At 41.0% G+C, this 19,002-nt stretch overlaps 1 long non-coding RNA gene across 1 annotated transcript; it reads right to left on the bottom strand.

The window, feature by feature from the left end:
• Positions 1-14,357: 14,357 nt before the first annotated feature.
• LOC112845325 (uncharacterized) lies at positions 14,358-16,957 on the bottom strand. Its single transcript, XR_003218142.1, has 2 exons — positions 16,760-16,957; positions 14,358-15,622 (listed from the first exon to the last, which is right to left on the bottom strand). It is a non-coding gene; the product is annotated as an uncharacterized LOC112845325 (long non-coding RNA).
• Positions 16,958-19,002: the final 2,045 nt, after the last annotated feature.

Genomic DNA, 19,002 nt, shown 5'->3' with positions numbered 1-19,002 from the left:
AGGGTGGGAATGGATGTTTGTATCTGTGTGTGCCTGTATGTCTGTGTCTATATGTCAGGTTGGGTATCAGACATCACCTCTCTGGGGACATCTCAGGCCCTGCAAGGTATGGAGGCCTATCTCCCCCCACCACTTCCCCTGCCGGTGGCAGACGCCCTCAGACATCGGTGCGTTGGTGGTTCTTTGTGTCCGGGGGTGGGCGCCCAGGTACCCACCGGCTCACTCCTTGGCGGCTGCTTATCGGGGCCTGGAGCCTGGGGCTCGCTCGGGCCACTTCGGGGATGGGGTGCCCTCGGCCTCTCAGCCCGGGGCTCGGTCACTCAGGCACAGCTGGCTGCCGGCGGAGCTCACGGGCACGTCACTGCAACCCCCCCCGGCTTCTGCTCCACGGCTGCTGAGTGACCCCTCATCTGGGACTCTCCTCAGCTCTTTCTGGGATAGTGGCGCGGCTGCCCCTCTGTTGGTCTTCCTTGGTCTCTTGTGTTCTGGGGGCCTCTGGATGTCTGGAGTTTTGATCTCCTCCATACCTGCTTCATGCCCTGGAGGACGGGGCAGTGGCCCCCCACACCCTCTAGCAGATCATTACATGAAGGAACCTTTTAAAAACAAGCGCGTTCATGCTCACAGGTGCACACACGGGTGATCACACACACAAACTACACCCTTTTTGGCTCCTACCTCAAAGCACACTGTGCGCTGTCGATCCTACGTGCTGCACAATAATGTTTAATATTTAGTATTTACTGTCATATTCCCATATATCATTGTGATGTTGTTTATTACTCTCGTTTTCTTCTGCTTGCTTTCTTTTTTTTCTTTCTCAACAGGTGATCCAGGTGATCGATATATGTATTTTTTGTCTGCTTATTCTGTTGGTTTTTGGTTTTTGCCCTTCTCCCCCGTCCCTCTTCTCAGCTGTTTTTCTTTCCCTCTTTCTTTCTCCCCTTTCTTTCCACCAGTCAAGTCTGTCCCGTATTCAGCAAGTCAAAATAAAATAAACAATAAAAGGTGAATCAAATGGACCATTACGGCAAGGCTGGGATGGTCCATTTTGTAAAGTAAATCCGTTGGGCATCTTTCTTCGCCTTTAGACAATAATTCTGATGGCAAAAGAACCAAACGGGACAGGTTTTAAAAAAAAAAAAAAAAAAAAAAAAAAATCATCGTCTTTACCCTTTGGACCAGTGTGGTTACTTGCATTCCTCCTGTGTTTCCTTCCCTATATTTTTGAACCTTAACAGTCCTCATACTCTGGGGCCTCTGGATGTCTGGGGCCTGGATCTCCTCCATACCTGCTTCATGCCCTGGGGGACGGGGCTATGGCTCCCCACACTCCCTAGCAGATCGTTACATGGAGAAACCTTTGGAATACAAGCATGCTTATCCACACAGGTGTACACACGGGTGTTCACAGACACAAACTACACCTTTCTTGGCTGCTACCTCAAAGCACATTGTGCGCTGTCTATCTTGCGTGCTGCACAATAACATTTAATATTTAGTATCTACTGTTATCTACTGCTAGCTAGTTTATTGTGATGGTGCTGTATTTATTATGTTGCTGTTTTTTTGTTTGTTTGTTTTCTCTTCTGTTTTTTTTCTCCATACAGGTGATCCAGGTGTTCTGTTTGTTTTCTTTCTTTCTTCTCCCCTTTCTCACCATCTCTTCTCCCCTCTATTTTTCTTTCTCTCCCTCTCTTTCTTTCATTCTTTCTCCCTGTCCTATCCCCCAGTCATATCTGTCCCGACTGTAACAACCGAAAATAAAATAACTACATAATTATAATAAAGGTCAATCAAATGGACCAATATGGCAAGGCCATGATGATCCACTTGGTAAAGTAAATCCGCTTGGCATCTCACTTGGCCTTAAGACAACAATTCTGATGGCTAAAGATCCAAACGGGACAGGGGAGAAAGAAAAAAAAAATTCTCAAAAATTTAGAGACGGAGAGGAGTTCTAGATAAACATAATTTGGCAAACCCCACAGGGGTGGAGGGTTTGAATCTATAATATTTTGAAATAACACCCAATAAAATGTTGACCATGTTGATTATGTTTATTCTAGTGTGCATAGACTTGCTAATCTGACCAGGGAATGTAATAAACAGGAATGTCAGAACAGTTGGTGTTAAAGTCAACTTTGACAGTCCAGACTAGGATGACGATGGACATCCTCAGGGTGGAAAAAGGGTTGGTGTGACCAAGGTGTGGTTCGATAATATGATAATTGGCCATATTTACAGCTGTATTGACTTGTTGTGGACGCGGTCTATCTCATGTTTAAGGACTCTAAGTAAAAGATTGAAAACAGTGACATTAAGGGAAGAAGATGCAGTGCCATACTATCAGATGCCAGTGATGGTTAGGCTCAGTGATGAATCAGGTGAGCTGGATTCATGGTTGAACCAAGACATAAATTCCCCTGCTGTGGTCAGTGAGGGAAGGACAGTGGGGAAAAATGGAGTTGCAAATGTGAACTTCATATTAACACACAGGTTTTGTTTCTAGGCAGGTCTGCAGATGCAGGCTCTGGGCGGAGCCAGGAGTTCAACAGATCTAACATGATAATTAAAGTGATTTCATTCCCTAACACAGGGCAGCAGGGCTAGAGCAACAATACTTGAGAGGAGAATTTCTGATGTTTTCTGAGATATGATGTCACTAACCTTTTCCTTTAATTTCTTGCTCCGGTGAATTGACACATGGCAGTGTGTCAAAAAGGGGGAAGTCAAGTTTTAACATGAAACAATGGTTTCAATGACTTTATTTGTGTGTTTAATAATTTAGGTAGGGTAAAACTTAAATTTTCTTGAGAACCAGTGAGAAGCATAAATCATCATTTTCATGTTTAAGCATTAATGATTGAAATAAACTGAATAGCATTTAGAAGGTAAAATGCCTGTGTTCATGAGAAGCTGAGTATCACACTGGAGAGGAAACCGTGGGATGGCAGGCTGAATGAAACGTGCTTTTGTGAAAAGGAGGGAAAATGTTAGAATTGAAAATGGTTAATTTGTTTTTGATTTCTTTTACTTAAATAAGCGGTTATAATCATTTTCATACACACATTGCAAATAAGAGTTGACACTCAGTCTTCTGAAGGTCATAAGTAAATGCAAACGGTAAATGGTCTGTATTTATATAGCACTTTTACTAGTCCCTAAGGACTCCAAAGCGCTTTACACATCCAGTCATCCACCCATTCACACACACACTCACACACTGGTGATGGCAAGCTACGTTGTAGCCACAGCCACCCTGGGGCGCACTGAGAGAAGCGAGGCTGCCGCACACTGGTGCCACGGGGCCCTCTGACCACCACCAGTAGGCAACGGGTGAAGTGTCTTGCCCAAGGACACAGCGACCGAGACTGTCTGAGCTGGGGCTCGAACCGGCAACCTTCCGATTACAAGGCAAACTCCCAACTCTTGAGCCCCGATCGCCCATGCTTACACATGTAGATATGATTAGAATAAGTCCCTGGATCAGAGAGTCCTGAACATGATATTCTAAACCAAACTTGAATCAGTAGAAGAACAATGGATAACAACATTAGATTATCAAGGCTAGGCAGAGAGGTGTTTTGGTTTTCTGTCTCTTACAGAGGAAGGAACAGACAAAACTGGATTATAAGGTGTAGGTGATCTCTTTAAAAAGAGATTAAAGGGGGAATTGTGAGATTATTATACTGTCTTATGCCACGTTATACCCCTAATTAAAGACTGTGAAATTATAATTATTATTATGTAGTTTTAGTTTGCATTGTTCTCCTGTCGTGTTTTTAGTTTAGAATCTGATGAGCGATATTTTAATTTATTTTTTGATTTGTTGCTTTTCTGTTTTCTACCTGAGGGATTGCCACCTTAACGTGGTTAGGGGGTTTGCGTGCCTTAGTGACCATAAAAGCTAGACCAGCAGAAGCTTAGTTTTCAGGTGGGACACCCAAGTTGGTCAGGTCATAAGGTGGAGGCCTGATAAAGTGCAATCCACTTACATGACAAAAACAGTTCTCCAGAGTAGGGGTGCCATGATTAGTTGACTAGTCACTATTACGTCGACTATCAAAGTCGTCAATGACTAATTCAATAGTCGGCACGTGATTTGAAGCTTTGTAAGATCTTTAAAGATGCAGGAATAAGTAGTAGGATTTAAGAGTGTAATAGCGGACTGAACGGAATACAGTTACTCATATTTTGTATTTTAAATACGTAACGCCGGTACATGTATTCCATTACTCCCCAACACTGCCCCTAATCCAGAGCACCCCACCCAACCCCCACACTGTTCTTGCTTCCATTGCCACCAGGTGCCCCCTTTACATTTCTGTCTGCCCCCTCATATATGCCTGTCTACAACCGGCCCAGGTACTGTCACTGGGTTCATACTAAAGGAGTGTTCACAAGAAATCATCAGTATCAAACTGTGACAACAAAAAATGTTCATTAAAGCAACCAAGAATGGGATAAGTTTGATGTGAATCTTTAGTAATGGATGGGGGAAGCTCTGTGACAATTTTATCAACAAATAAGGATTTCATCGTCTTCTGGATGCAATACCTTGGCCTCCAGTAACACTATGAGGAATCTTAGAGTCATTTTGACCAGGACTTGTCTTTCAATGGAAATATTAAGCAAATGTTTAAGCCTGCTTTCTTCCATTTCTGCAATATATTTAAAATTAGAAATATCCTGTCTGGGAAGGATGCAATGGCTGTGTTTTTTTATTATCCATGTGTGGATGCACCTGCCCACCTCCCAAATTGTACCCAATAGTGATGGGATTTCCGGCTCTTTTTAGAGAACCGGCTCTTTCAGCTCCAAACTGGCTCTTCAGGTTGTTTTGTTGCTTTAATTCATTTATTACTAACAACACTATAAAATTATGCACAAAAGGAATTACTAATGTAAAAAAAGTGGTTTTATTTATATATGTTTATATATAAATATATGCGGTGGCCCATAGAGACAAAGTACGTACAAACTCCAAAACACATTTCTAGCGTTAACTGAAATTCCAAAACAGAGCTACCTAGATCACTTAAATTACACAATTGAAAGTGTATGTGTATTGTTTGTGTATTTATACACAAGCACTCATATATATTGAAATAATTTTTAAAAAAATGTTCATTTACCTGTTACTACCACACACTAAATCCGGTCGTTGGTACTTGCTGGCTTATGTAGCCACTAAGTAACAAAAGCTCAACACTGTGCCTAGCATCCAGGAGCACTTCTGTTGTAATTTTGTTCGTGTTTTAGAGTTTTTACGTGCTTCTGAATTTGTACATGCTTTAGAGTTCATAACTGTTTTGAAGTTTGTACGTGTTTTGTCTCTAGGGGCCACTGTAAATATACTTTTATTTATTCACGCCACATAAAATGTAATAAATAAATCATACAATACAAAAACCAACTATTCACATTTCAATTTTTAACTATTTAAATTTTCAGCTTTTTCCTTTTAAACAAATTTAAAGTGAAACAACACAAAACACTGCAAACCACAACACAATTAAATATAAATTAAAATATGAAAACAAAAAGAAGATGCACATTCTCTGTCATATGGGCCTGCATGAATAAATTTTCTGAATCCTTTATCATCTGCAACTGAAAATAGTTGTGGATGTTCTATACCTTTCTAATGTGACGTTGTTGTCCCTGGCTCTCTTTCTCTCTCTCTCCCTCCCGCTCTGTTCCTGTGCTACTGCAAGTGTAACTACCGCCCTTCCCCCCTCTTCCCAGTGCAAAGCACAAGGCTTGCATGCGGAGTGAAGCGGAAAAAAAGTGCGAGAGAGAGGGTGAAAAAAAAACAAAAAGCAAAAAAACCCCACGGCTCGTGATAAGGAGACGGCACGCGTCGTTCACGTCAAAGATCAGGCTCTAAGAGCCATTTCGTTCGCGACCGACACATCACTAGTACCCAAACTCCGTACCTCCCTCCATCCAACCACACACTTCTTTGGGTTTGCCATCAGCCCTGCCTGCCTCATGGACTCCGGGACTGTGACCAACCACTGCACATGATCCACCGAGGTATCACTATGAATGACAACACCATCCAGGTAAGGAACAGCATATGCAGTGTGAGGACGCAGCTAGCGCTCCACGAGGTGCTGGAAAATGGTCGGGCTTCAACCAAGGCAAACAGAAGCGTGACGAATTGATACGAACCATACAGAGTAGAGAAGGACGTTTTTGTCTGTGGACTCTGCACACAAGGGAATCTGCCAGTGGGCGTTGGTTAAATGTAGCATAATAAAAACAACAAGCAGTGCTTATACAGTCCGGGTCAACACGGGGCACGGGATAAGCATCAAACCATGAGACCTTGTTCACTTTGTGACAATCACCACAGAACCGTATAAAACCCTGCGCTCACTTCTTAATTACCTGGAAGCAGTTATCGAGAGGAGAAATATTTTACTGCTATTAGTTGCTGCTATTTTTATAATCATCATTAACATTTCAGTGTTAATAGTGATGTTGCTTTCCTAGATGCATTCAGATGTTCAAACATATTGGTATCATATTAGTTTTTATTACAGGTCCAGTAAAAAGAACCACTTTAAACTGTGGATGTTAATGTTAATGTTAATGTTTATGCAGACTGCAGGGTGAAAGAGTAACTCCAAAATGAGACAGGAAGTTATAGGCTTTTGAAGTTGCAGGCTTTGCAAAAGTGAAACCAAAACCAGAGTCTGAGTTTGTATAATGAGTTTATACATTTTACATAGAAGTTAAGATCATTACACACAGGATGGCCTGAGCCTGGTTGGTTGCCTAAGTTGAGGTCAACTAAGGTGCAGAGAGCAGATGCACACTCTGTGCACGCACAGACAGACAAATAGTGAGAGGTCATGACACGTACGCAGTACACAGCATGCACGCGCCCTCGCACGTGTACGCACAGACACACATACACACACACTGTTGGGGTGTAGGTGAAAGTTGACTGATGAAGCAGTAGATGCACGATGCGAGAGCTGAGCTGGCTTACGGGAAACCACCGGGGAGAAGATGGAAGCCAGTGTACTTTTTAATTGTGCCTTAAGTTGTCAAATAGAACATTTGTGGTTTTGAAGCTGATGTATGTGATGACGCAATGAGGGGGCGTCACTAAATATACTCTGATGCATATAAAACTGTATTTTGATGTTAGGAGGATGAGATTGTGGGGCTGTCTGCTTACGGAGTCCGCTCATTCTCCCACGCGTGTCATTTCATTAAAATCATCGTCTTTACCCTTTGGACCAGTGTGGTTACTTGCATTCCTCCTGTGTTTCCTTCCCTATATTTTTGAACCTTAACATTTGGGGGCTTCGTCCGAGGGGGGAAGTGAGACAGGATGGAGAAAGGTCCGAGGCGTCAGGCGCTCAGGCATTGGTCAGTGGTCTAAGTGAGTGACAAGCCGGCATATAACAAAAGGTAGGCACCACCTGTTGATCTTATGAACCAAAGTGTGTCAAATTGGGCTGTGTAAATTGAAAGTCTACTCACTGAAATTACTGGTAGATGTCTGCTTTGATTTTGGTGAAAAGTTGAAGGTTGAAGTAATGATAATGATAAGGAAGTATAAGTGACAGTACTGAGTAATGAGAATAAAGGAATGAAAAGAGAATTAAAGCAGAACTTTTAGAATGATAGGGAATTTGGTCATTGTGTGGGTTCAAGTCCCATTGGTTATGCAACCCTTAAGAACTTTCTCGGAGGTGACGCTCCCTGCTGGATAGAGAAATTTATCCTTCACCTAGCGATGACTAGGGATAGTTTCGGGCAACATCCGAAGAGGACTGGGGAATCTCTAAAACTGTTGAGGGTTGTCCTTAATCTTAATCCTGTTTTGGGTGTAGATTGTTGTTTCAAATTATTCTAAAATTACTTGAGGACGAGGAGTCTGGGACCCTTAAGAAGCGCATTTTCTCCTTGGTAACGCTTGCGCCTGGGCAGGACGCTGACCCTTGACCTACCGCTGAGTAGGGATAGTACCGTCGACAGCGGGGGAGAGGTTGGGAAACTCCGAAATTGCTAGGGGATCGATCGAATCCCCTATTTGCGCTTTTTTGGCTACGATAAATTTGGTTAGGGTATTAGCAATCGGGCCACCGTCAGGGACGGAATACTGGCTAAAATTGGTCGCAAAAAAGTCAGGGACTTTATCGGTCGGACCGTTATGGATAAATTTGTCGAAATTTATAGGATTTAAGAGGCCTAAAATCTGTGCAGTTGTAATTAAAGACGTCTGTAATATAAAATATGAGATCTATGAGTAGGATCAGTCTCTGTGTCAGTAATGCACAGCCGGATGTGCACGGATGGTGTGTGTAAATGCAAATGAGCAGCAGTGACGCGCAGAGAGGGTGGTTTCAATTTCGAGAGGACTGAGAGCTTTTTGCTAAATGCCTGTATATAAGAGGTTGGTTTTGCTTATTATGAGAGTGTAAATACAGTTTGAATATATTAGTGTGGATGTATAGTAAATGACTGAATATGGATAGATGTATATTTCGTGAGCCATAAATGTTGGTGTGTTTTATTTTCAGTTATGTGTGTGTGGGGAGAAGCGGGGTGTGAGACGATGAGAGGTTTCAGTTTTCTTTTTCTTTTTTCTTTTGACTTGCTCTTTCTGATCATGGAAGGCATGTCCAAAATACTCGTATGAAAGCGTATTTTGTGTGATTTTAACTGTGTGAAGGCTGTCAGTATTTGATTTGAGTGACTCTGCATGATTTGTCTGAGTGAGTGGGAAATGGAAGTTTGAGAGAGAGAAGGCAGTGTGTGTGAGACGAGTCATGGCGTCTGAAAGAGGTTAGAATATTTAAAAGTGTGTGTGAGAGAAAGGTGTGTGTGACTGATGATGTCAGGGGAGCACCCAGAGAAATAGACAGAGTTAAATTCTAAGAAGATGAAGCGGATGCATGTTTTAAGAAAAAGTAATAAAGTAATAAAATTATATTAATTACAGGTTTTAGAAAAGAGACAGACTGAGAGAAATAAATACAGGAACTAACAATTACATTAATGAATTGAAAACGCACGTACACAAACTGTTACATGTGAAATTATTGTTGGAAAGTTTAATAAAGAAAGCAGTTTACACTCCTTTAATTTCCAGAACCAGTGTGTCCCCTAGATCTGATAACACTCTTGCCCAGTCGGCCCCTGTAGTAGGCGGGCATGGAAGGCTGGACAGCCCATGACGGGTAAGATCCCACCTCGAAACCCTGGGACAACCTAAGGCAAGGCGCAGTCACGATTGCTCGAACCTAAGTCCCGGAGTGACCTTGGAGTCACTGGAGGAGACGGGATTTAACAGGTAAGGCCACTGGGCACAGACGAAGGGGAAATGTCATTCACAATGACCAGTGATGAGCCAAAGAGAGAAAACACACCCTGTCAAAAGGAGTTTGGAACACTGGAAAAGAAACATTTACAAGATCACAAAGATCATAAAGAAACATTTACAAGATCACAAAGATCATAAAGAAACATTTATAAGAATCACACATACAAACAGAAAATGCACTAACCTTACACAGACAAGCTCATGAAGATTAATCAAAGTCAAAGTCAAAGTCAAAGTCAGTTTTATTTGTCAATTTCTTCAGATGTACTTGCCATACAAAGGAATTGAAATTACGTTTCACACTGTCCCATGCGTAGACATAGACAACAATAAAGTGCAGATGCACAACATTTAGGTAACATACAGGATATAACAAGACAGGACCTACACATAACATATAATAAAGTGTTCCACAGTGCGCCCTGGAAAGTAGTGTACTTGTCTACTTGACGTAGTCCCAGGTTGTGGTTGGTAAGTGTTTTTGTTTTAATGCACAGGTAATGATTTAAAACCTGGCTAAGAACCTGGCTAAGAACACAAACATACGTAATTAAATCAGCCTGCTAATTTCATGAGGGTTAAAATGGTGTGAATGTTGAAGAAAATACACTTAAAACACACTTGGATAAAATAGAGTTGTGGAATAACTCAAACCAAGCTGTATGACAAGGGAGTGAGTTATGGAAAAAAAACAAAAACAAAAGAGGAGTAATTACTTAGGAGTGCTCTTGCACTGATTTATCAAAGTAAGTGATTAGTATAGAAAGAAAATGAAAATAATTCAATAATGTGATAAGGTTTAAACATGTATTCCTTTTGTTAAGTTGGCTGTTGAGCTGTGGGTTTATGCAAATTAGCTGGAGTGAGTGAGTGACAAAGACACTTCCTGTGTGCGTGTGTGTCGGAGGCTTTCAGTTCAAGAGAGATCGGGGCTGATGAAGAGTATTTGGCGAAATATAATGGTAAAGTATCAGGATAGTTGATTACGGTGGTCAGGCCTGTTCAGAGGGGCAGATTTGGACAGGAAATTTATAATTTAAGGATGATATGTGGTTGAAATTGGTTTTTATCTTGTGCTGAATGAACACATGGCAAAGTGAGGAAGGGTGACATTGTGCAAACGGTCTTTGATCTTTTGACGAGGTTTTCGGTGTGTTGAACGGGTGAAATTTAAGATTGTTTCAGATTTTTGAGGCTGTTGTTTTATTTCAAGAGAGGGAGTTTGATTGGACCTGGATAGGTCTGAGAGGGGCCCAGAGAAAAAATTTTTTGTAGTAGTAAGTGCACTCAGGAAAAAACCTGTCAGGTGATTTTGTTTGGTACTTTGATGAGCTAATAATCAGCTCTCTTTTTTCATTTTTGTTCTAAGCAGGCCTGGAAGAGAGTGAACGGACGGCGCTGACAAAATTACCAAGTACGAAAATCAGGTGGGCTTTACAGAATTATAATTGATTACAATCAGAGACTGATTGGCGGCAAGTCTCTGTCTAAAAATGGATTGTATCGATTCAATCCAGTCAAAAGTATAGAGAACTATTTTCCTAAAAAGGAAAACGAAATAAAACAAATGATTGAGCTCATTTTGCTGATGTGGAGCATCTGATGACGTGCGCGGAGGGCTGCAGATCAGCAAAAAATATCATGTGTGAATGCATGGGAGTGAATGTGAGTGATTGGACCAAGAGGGGAAATAAATAAAAGGTTGACAAACAGGAGAAGTGGAAGACTTAAATCTGGGGATGCTGATGTTCCTTTGAGTGAATTTCTGCTTTGTTGATTTGGGTTAGACCATGTTATTACATTATAGAATGCTAAATGCTAAAAGGGAAACATTGTTTGGTGTAACTTAAGTTACCATGAACTGAGGTGACACATGATTAATAACTGTTTTGTTTAAGTTTGTTTTTGTTATGACACAGACTGGATCATAAAGGGAGAGTATGAAATGTAAAGTACAGGTTTTGTTTCCAGGAAGTCCCAAGGATCCAGAGTTCGATGGAGCAACGAGTTGGAGAAGATTTGACATGATGATAAAATTGATTTTGTTCCTTAAACACAGGTTTTCAGGGCTGGAGCAAAATACCGGAGAGGACAATTGCTGAGCTGTTCTGAGAAATGATATGACTAACCTTTTTTCCCTTGTAATTTCCTAAGCTTGGGTGGAGCATTTTGAGTTTTTTGCCACATGAGATGTGTCAAAAAAGAGAGGGATGTAAGATTTAATTTGTTTAATTTGAAATGGGTTTTAGTATGATTTTATAACTATTGGGGTTGTTTGATAATTTAGAGATGGTAAAACTGAGGCAGAGATTGTTAATTCTAAAGAAAGGAGTAAAATGAACCGAATTCTGTTTAGAAGATAAATTGCTGGTGTTAATAAGAAGTTGTACACCAAATTTAGAGGGAAATTGTGGGAATAAAGGATATGCTTTGGGGGAAAATAGTGAACATTTTATGAGTAGAAAATGTGGGATTTCTTTTTGATTTTTAGGATAAGTTGTCACAGTGACATAATGTTAGAATGTTGTTATAATGTAGGCTTTAGAAACAGATAGTAAATAGATTTATTTCTAGGGTAGAGGAGAGCTTTTATGAGGATGTTAAAAGTCTCGCTGACTCAAATGAATAATATTGGAGATTATATATGTAGAAAGGATTTTTTCATACACATTGCATTTTTGTGTCTTTAACGGAGTTGTGGCTCAGAGAGTCGTCTCTTGAGGGTCACAGACTTTTGGTTAACGTTATGATTGGCCAATCTACTGTGAGAATGACCTGAGTTTTGAAGGATTGCACACGCTTACAGACATATAGAGCTCATTAAGACCTGACAGTATTGATTCCAGGCAAAAGGCCTGAAATCCATTTAGCATTTAACTGAATAGGAGTTTCGTTTGTAACTAAACTGTGTGACATGTAAAATATGGAGATAACACATGCAGTTCTAAATTAGTCCTCTTATATAAAATGCAGTTACAGAATAACAAATACTTGTTGAAGGGATCAAGTTTTTGCTTTAAACCAGGTCCAAGGGGGGAAAAGCTTATGTATTTTGGTTAAGACTGATAAAATATAATTAGAATGTACCATTACATTAAGAGTAGTAAAATGAAATAAAATGATATATTAAAACAGGTTATAACACAGGAACTGTGAGTGTTACAATGAAGTTAGTGTCAACACACAGAAGTTGTTCCTAGGGAGCTTTTAGCTATGATGAAAGTTATTTAGGAGTAATTGATTGTATGCTTAAACTTAGTTGATTAAAGTGGTTGTTTTTCTTTGATCCTTTTAGTAGAATAAGCCGTTATAATGATTTTATGATGATTTTGCTTGTGATAGGTGACTTTAGATGAGAGGCCCTTGCAGCAGTGACAGTTTTGTGCACAGGATGTTGATGATCAGATAAGGAGCAAAGAGGAAGCACATGCAGAGACGTGCTTCCTTCGATTCTCTTGAAGGCAGTGCTTGAAGAGTTTTACAAATGCTGAGTACGGTTGATTAAGATTTGAAAATAAAAGTCAAAAACCAAATATGAAAGTAGGTTCATGTTTTGAGAACAATTGAGGGACATAAGGTAGGAGAGCCGTAGTAGGGAGAAAGTGTTTTCTATCCTTTACAGGAGAAGATTTCCACGAGAGAGGGACCAAGGACGAACCTGACTTTACCCATGGAGTGTTCTTAGGGGGAGCTGGCATTTCTAGAGAGGGTCAGAGTAAGGTTATAAGTGTGTGGTGACCCTCTTCGAGGGCCACCACAAGAGAGGGAGTATCGAGAGGAGAAATATTTTACTGCTATTAGTTGCTGCTATTTTTATAATCATCATTAACATTTCAGTGTTAATAGTGATGTTGCTTTCCTAGATGCATTCAGATGTTCAAACATATTGGTATCATATTAGTTTTTATTACAGGTCCAGTAAAAAGAACCACTTTAAACTGTGGATGTTAATGTTAATGTTAATGTTTATGCAGACTGCAGGGTGAAAGAGTAACTCCAAAATGAGACAGGAAGTTATAGGCTTTTGAAGTTGCAGGCTTTGCAAAAGTGAAACCAAAACCAGAGTCTGAGTTTGTATAATGAGTTTATACATTTTACATAGAAGTTAAGATCATTACACACAGGATGGCCTGAGCCTGGTTGGTTGCCTAAGTTGAGGTCAACTAAGGTGCAGAGAGCAGATGCACACTCTGTGCACGCACAGACAGACAAATAGTGAGAGGTCATGACACGTACGCAGTACACAGCATGCACGCGCCCTCGCACGTGTACGCACAGACACACATACACACACACTGTTGGGGTGTAGGTGAAAGTTGACTGATGAAGCAGTAGATGCACGATGCGAGAGCTGAGCTGGCTTACGGGAAACCACCGGGGAGAAGATGGAAGCCAGTGTACTTTTTAATTGTGCCTTAAGTTGTCAAATAGAACATTTGTGGTTTTGAAGCTGATGTATGTGATGACGCAATGAGGGGGTGTCACTAAATATACTCTGATGCATATAAAACTGTATTTTGATGTTAGGAGGATGAGATTGTGGGGCTGTCTGCTTACGGAGTCCGCTCATTCTCCCACGCGTGTCATTTCATTAAAATCATCGTCTTTACCCTTTGGACCAGTGTGGTTACTTGCATTCCTCCTGTGTTTCCTTCCCTATATTTTTGAACCTTAACACAGTTTAAAGACAACCGGCCCCTCTCAACAGCCAGACAGGCTGCGTTTCAAAGTGGTGCTCCGTGAGAGTCGTGCAGACGAGCAGGGGGGAGAACACATCTTCAAACCACTGCTGTAATGCAGGAACATCACCACCACCACAGCACATTTTTGAGAAAAATCGAATATTTTTGTCCTTGAAGATCATTTCAGAGTTTTTAATGAGCTGCAGGAACCCTGTTCAGTGTGAGTGGAGAACAGCCAAGTCTCCTCCTCTGATAAACCTCCACACGTACCACTGAAAACTGTTAAATTACTTTGAATCTGAAATCATGGCTCAAACTACTTGTTGTGAGACCATTTCTTTATTTTTTCACACCAAACTGTTTAATAAGACAAACTTTACACAGAGTTCATGAAATATAACTAACACTTTAACATTATCAGGATTTTCATAATGCAAACTTCAAATTAACAAGAAAACAGCTGCAGAACATGTGGATCAAAATGAATTCATTAAAAAACAACATGTGGACTTCAAGAATACAGTAAATACACTAAAGTAAAAGGAGGAGCCAAAAATAGAGGTTTAATAGAATTTGAAACAACTAAAAGTAGTCACCTGTGATCTTTAAAATGGTCTTGATGTGTACTGCTGTTTTTAACTTTTAACACTTCTTTAAAATGAATACTTTAAAAAAAGAAGTTAATTTTGGAAAAACTAAGAAAGTTCAAATGAAAGAAATTGACTGAAGTCTAATTGTTGAATGTTGTCATTGTGGTTTTTAAATTGAGAGTCTTAGTTCAATCTATAGGATCAAGACATTCCTTTGTCTCTGACCACCTCTCCAGCTACTCTGTGCTGGGGAGGTTTTATTGTAAACACATCTGTTTGTTGATTCTGTTTGTTGTTTGGTAAGCTTCCTGCCCTTTGTATGGCTTCACTGTGTTGTGCATGGTGAACCAATACAGGAATTGAACCATATATTGGGTTTGGGGGAGATTTCCATTTTATGACTAAGGATGTTGTTAGAAACAGTTGGAAGTCAAGCACAAAGAGAGACACACATTCTCACACACTCACTCAGACACACACACACACACACACACACACACACACACACACACACACACACACACACACACACACATTCTTGCACATGCATATGGGTGCTTACCCATACACACTAATAGTGCCTTGTCTTAGAACCATTGGGGGGTTTTACGGTGGGAGGTGGTTGTGCTGTGTTGTATTGTATTGTGTAAACTGTAACTGTTATGTCCATAAAAAGGCTATGAGGACAGCTGCTCTTTGAAGGATTTAGGCTTCAAGAGCTGGATCTTGAAGATGATCTCTTATGTTTTGCGTTCTTCATGAGGAATAAGTCTCTAAACTAGCGGGGCATGTGGAAACACAGACCCAACATTGATATATATCCATATCTGTAATTTTGATACAATATCAGTTTGGTAAAAAAGATATTTCTATAACTTTAATAATACAGTAACAAGTACAACTACTAAACACTACTGTGTCCTAAGGGAACAAAGAATAAAATGTAACAGGGATAACATTTTAGAAAATTAAATTCCCTCAAAGGAAAAAAAAATAAACTTGATATGCATATCTCCAAAAGTTGAATCTGTTCATCTGGACGTAGCGTTTTGTGGGAGAAACGTTTCGTCACTCATCCAAGTGACTTCTTCAGTCTCAGCTGACTGCAGGTTTCCCCAAACCTTATAAACAGTACATTTGCATAATGACTGAAACCAGCCCACTGAAGGAACAATGGGCTGTGAGGTCAGTTCCTTAATCATAATTATGCAAATTCCCATGACCATTGATCAACAATCACTGACCAAAACCCACTGATCAAAGAACACTGATCAATGGCCATGAGTACCATTCACAGAGAGTTGGGGAATGGCTGCAATCACAGCATTGTAAGATGGCGAAAGATGTACCCTTAGGCCCCCTCCTCGATTCAGAGATGGTCTTTCCCTTTTCACGTAAATGGCCTCCTTGACTCCGCGCTCAAACCAGCGTTCTTCCCTGTCCAGGATGTGTACATCCTCATCGTTGAAAGAGTGTCCACTGGCCTGTAGGTGTAAATAGACTGCAGAGTCCTGGCCTGATGAGGTTGCTCTTCTGTGTTGTGCCATCCGCTTCGCTAGAGGTTGTTTGGTTTCCCCGATGTATAAATCCTGGCAATCCTCCTGGCACTTAACAGCGTACACTATGTTACTCTGTTTGTGTCGGGGGACCCGATCCTTGGGGTGGACCAGTTTTTGGCGCAGCGTATTTTGGGGTTTAAAAGCCACAGAGACCCGGTGTTTAGAAAAAATGCGTCTCAACTGTTCCGATACTCCTGACACATATGGGATCACTACAGGTTTTCGCCTGGGCAGCGGTTGTCCTTCTCTCCTGGATCGGCTGGAACTTTCTTTAGGTGCCTTCCCAGCTTTGACAAAAGTCCAGCTGGGATAACCACATTTACTCAGGGCAAATAAGAATTTGCATAATTATGATTAAGGAACTGACCTCACAGCCCATTGTTCCTTCAGTGGGCTGGTTTCAGTCATTATGCAAATGTACTGTTTATAAGGTTTGGGGAAACCTGCAGTCAGCTGAGACTGAAGAAGTCACTTGGATGAGTGACGAAACGTTTCTCCCACAAAACGCTACGTCCAGATGAACAGATTCAACTTTTGGAGATTTACTTTCCTGGATGATTGAGAATGCATCAAGACGTTGATATGCATATCTATACATGCAGGTTCCTGAATGTAACATTCAGGATTATTCACTGCAGCTCCAGAAATCAGAGCTACCTCATCAGATCCAAGTGTGACATCAGCTGACACTCTTTACAGGAGATTCCATCTGAACTCTGTGGAGCCTGATCTCAAGGTTTTTAAGTCCGACCCTGAAACCAGAAGAGGATCTTTCTCTCTCTTCAGATTCATTGTGATCCAGTGATTTCAGTCCTGCATGATCAGGCTGATGTTTGCACAGAGCAGATAATGAAGTGAATGTTTTTGCACATTGGTAACAGTGAAACAGTTTCTTTACAGTGTGGGATCGTTTGTGTTCGGAGTATGAACTGAGATTCCTGAAGCTCTTGTCACACTGGTCACAGCTGAAGTTCACTTCCATGTGTGTACGTTCATGTTTGTTACAATGACCTGATTGTGAGAAGCTTTTGTCACAGTGTCTGCACTTGTATGGTGTCTCTTCTGTGTGGATTCGCTTATGCTTTTTCATTAAGCTCATGTGCAGTGGTGAAGGATGACCCACACTGATCACAGATGTGCTTTTTGACCCCACTGTGGAAGAGGTCATGTATTTTAATGTACTTGGGGTGTGGGACCCTCTCACACATTCTTTACAGTAGTTCATTTTGACTCCAGTGTGTCTACGTTGATGTGTTTTTAGGTCCCGTTGATGATTGGAAGTTTTTCCACAAAGGTCACAGAAAAACGCTTTCCCACCACCACAGTGACGACAGGGTTGAGAACTGGATCCATGTGCTTTGCTCCACTTCTAAACGAAGACAGTGAAAGTAATGGAATTCCTTCAACATTTTTATCCTGAACGTCGCCTTAAATAAGGAGCATCTCTGCCAACATCCAATTAAATTTTACTGTTTACATTATAACACTCAGCTTACCGGACAAAGATGACTCTTCATTTTTCCAAACAGTTATTCAGTATAATTCCACAAGTTTACTGATCAGACTTGCTCCAAACACTCAGGTTAAAATCAATACATCCTCACAGTAACTGCACTAGTAGAGTTACTTTCTGGTGTGGATCTGTTGGTGTTTTTTCAGCTGATGTGGAGCTTTAAAAGTCTTCTCACACAGGTCACATTTATAAGGTCTCTCCTCAGTGTGGCTAAACATGTGTCGTCGTAACTGTGCATCTGTTGTAAACGATTTTCCACACTGATCACAGCAGTAAACATCATTTCCAGTGTGAATCCGTAGGTGACTATTTCGGTACTTTTTTTCACTGAAAGTTTTTCCACAAAAGTCGCAGCTGTACACCTTAATTCCAGAGTGGGTAACTAGATGCCTCTGTAAGTTGCTACTTTGAGCAAAGACTTTACCACACAACTCACAGCTGTAGGGTTTAAATCCACTGTGGATGAGTTGGTGTGTTTCTAAGGTATGAGCCCGCTTAAAAGACTTTCCACACAAGTCACAGCTATATGCTTTAACTCCACTGTGGATGAGTTGGTGATTTTTTAAGCTGTGAGCCAGGGAAAAAGACTTTCCACACAAGTCACAGCTGAAAGGTTTAACTCCACTGTGGATGAGTTGGTGTGTTTTTAAGCCGCCAGCCTGGGAAAAAGACTTTCCACACAAGTCACAGCTGTAAGGTTTAACTCCACTGTGGATGAGTTGGTGTCTTTTTAAGTTTTGAGCCCGCTTAAAAGACTTTCCACACAAGTCACAGCTGTATGCTTTAACTCCACTGTGGATGAGTTTGTGCTTTTTTAAGCTGTGAGCCAGGGAAAAAGACTTTCCACACAAGTCACAGCTGTAAGGTTTAAATCCACTGTGGATGAGTTGGTGTTTTTTTAAGTCTCCAGCCTGGGTAAAAGACTTTCCACACAAGTCACAGCTGTAAGGTTTAAATCCACTGTGGATGAGTTGGTGTTTTTTTAAGTCTCCAGCCTGGGTAAAAGACTTTCCACACAAGTCACAGGTGTACGGTTTAACTCCACTGTGGATGAGTTGGTGTCTTTTTAAGTCTCCAGCCCAGGCAAAAGACTTTCCACACAAGTCACAGCTGTAAGGTTTAAATCCACTGTGGATGAGTTGGTGAGTTTTTAAGCCTCCAGCCTGGGTAAAAGACTTTCCACACAAGTGACAACTGTAAGGTTTAACTCCACTGTGAATGAGTTGGTGAGTTTTTAAGCCGCCAGCCTGGGTAAAAGACTTTCCACACAAGTCACAGCTGTAATGTTTAACTCCACTGTGGATGA

This window comes from Oreochromis niloticus, unplaced genomic scaffold, assembly GCF_001858045.2.
Source record: "Oreochromis niloticus isolate F11D_XX unplaced genomic scaffold, O_niloticus_UMD_NMBU tig00006690_pilon, whole genome shotgun sequence".
NCBI lineage: Eukaryota > Metazoa > Chordata > Actinopteri > Cichliformes > Cichlidae > Oreochromis > Oreochromis niloticus.
The sequence above is the reverse complement of the archived record's forward strand: the minus strand, read 5'-3'. Positions and strand labels throughout refer to the sequence as shown.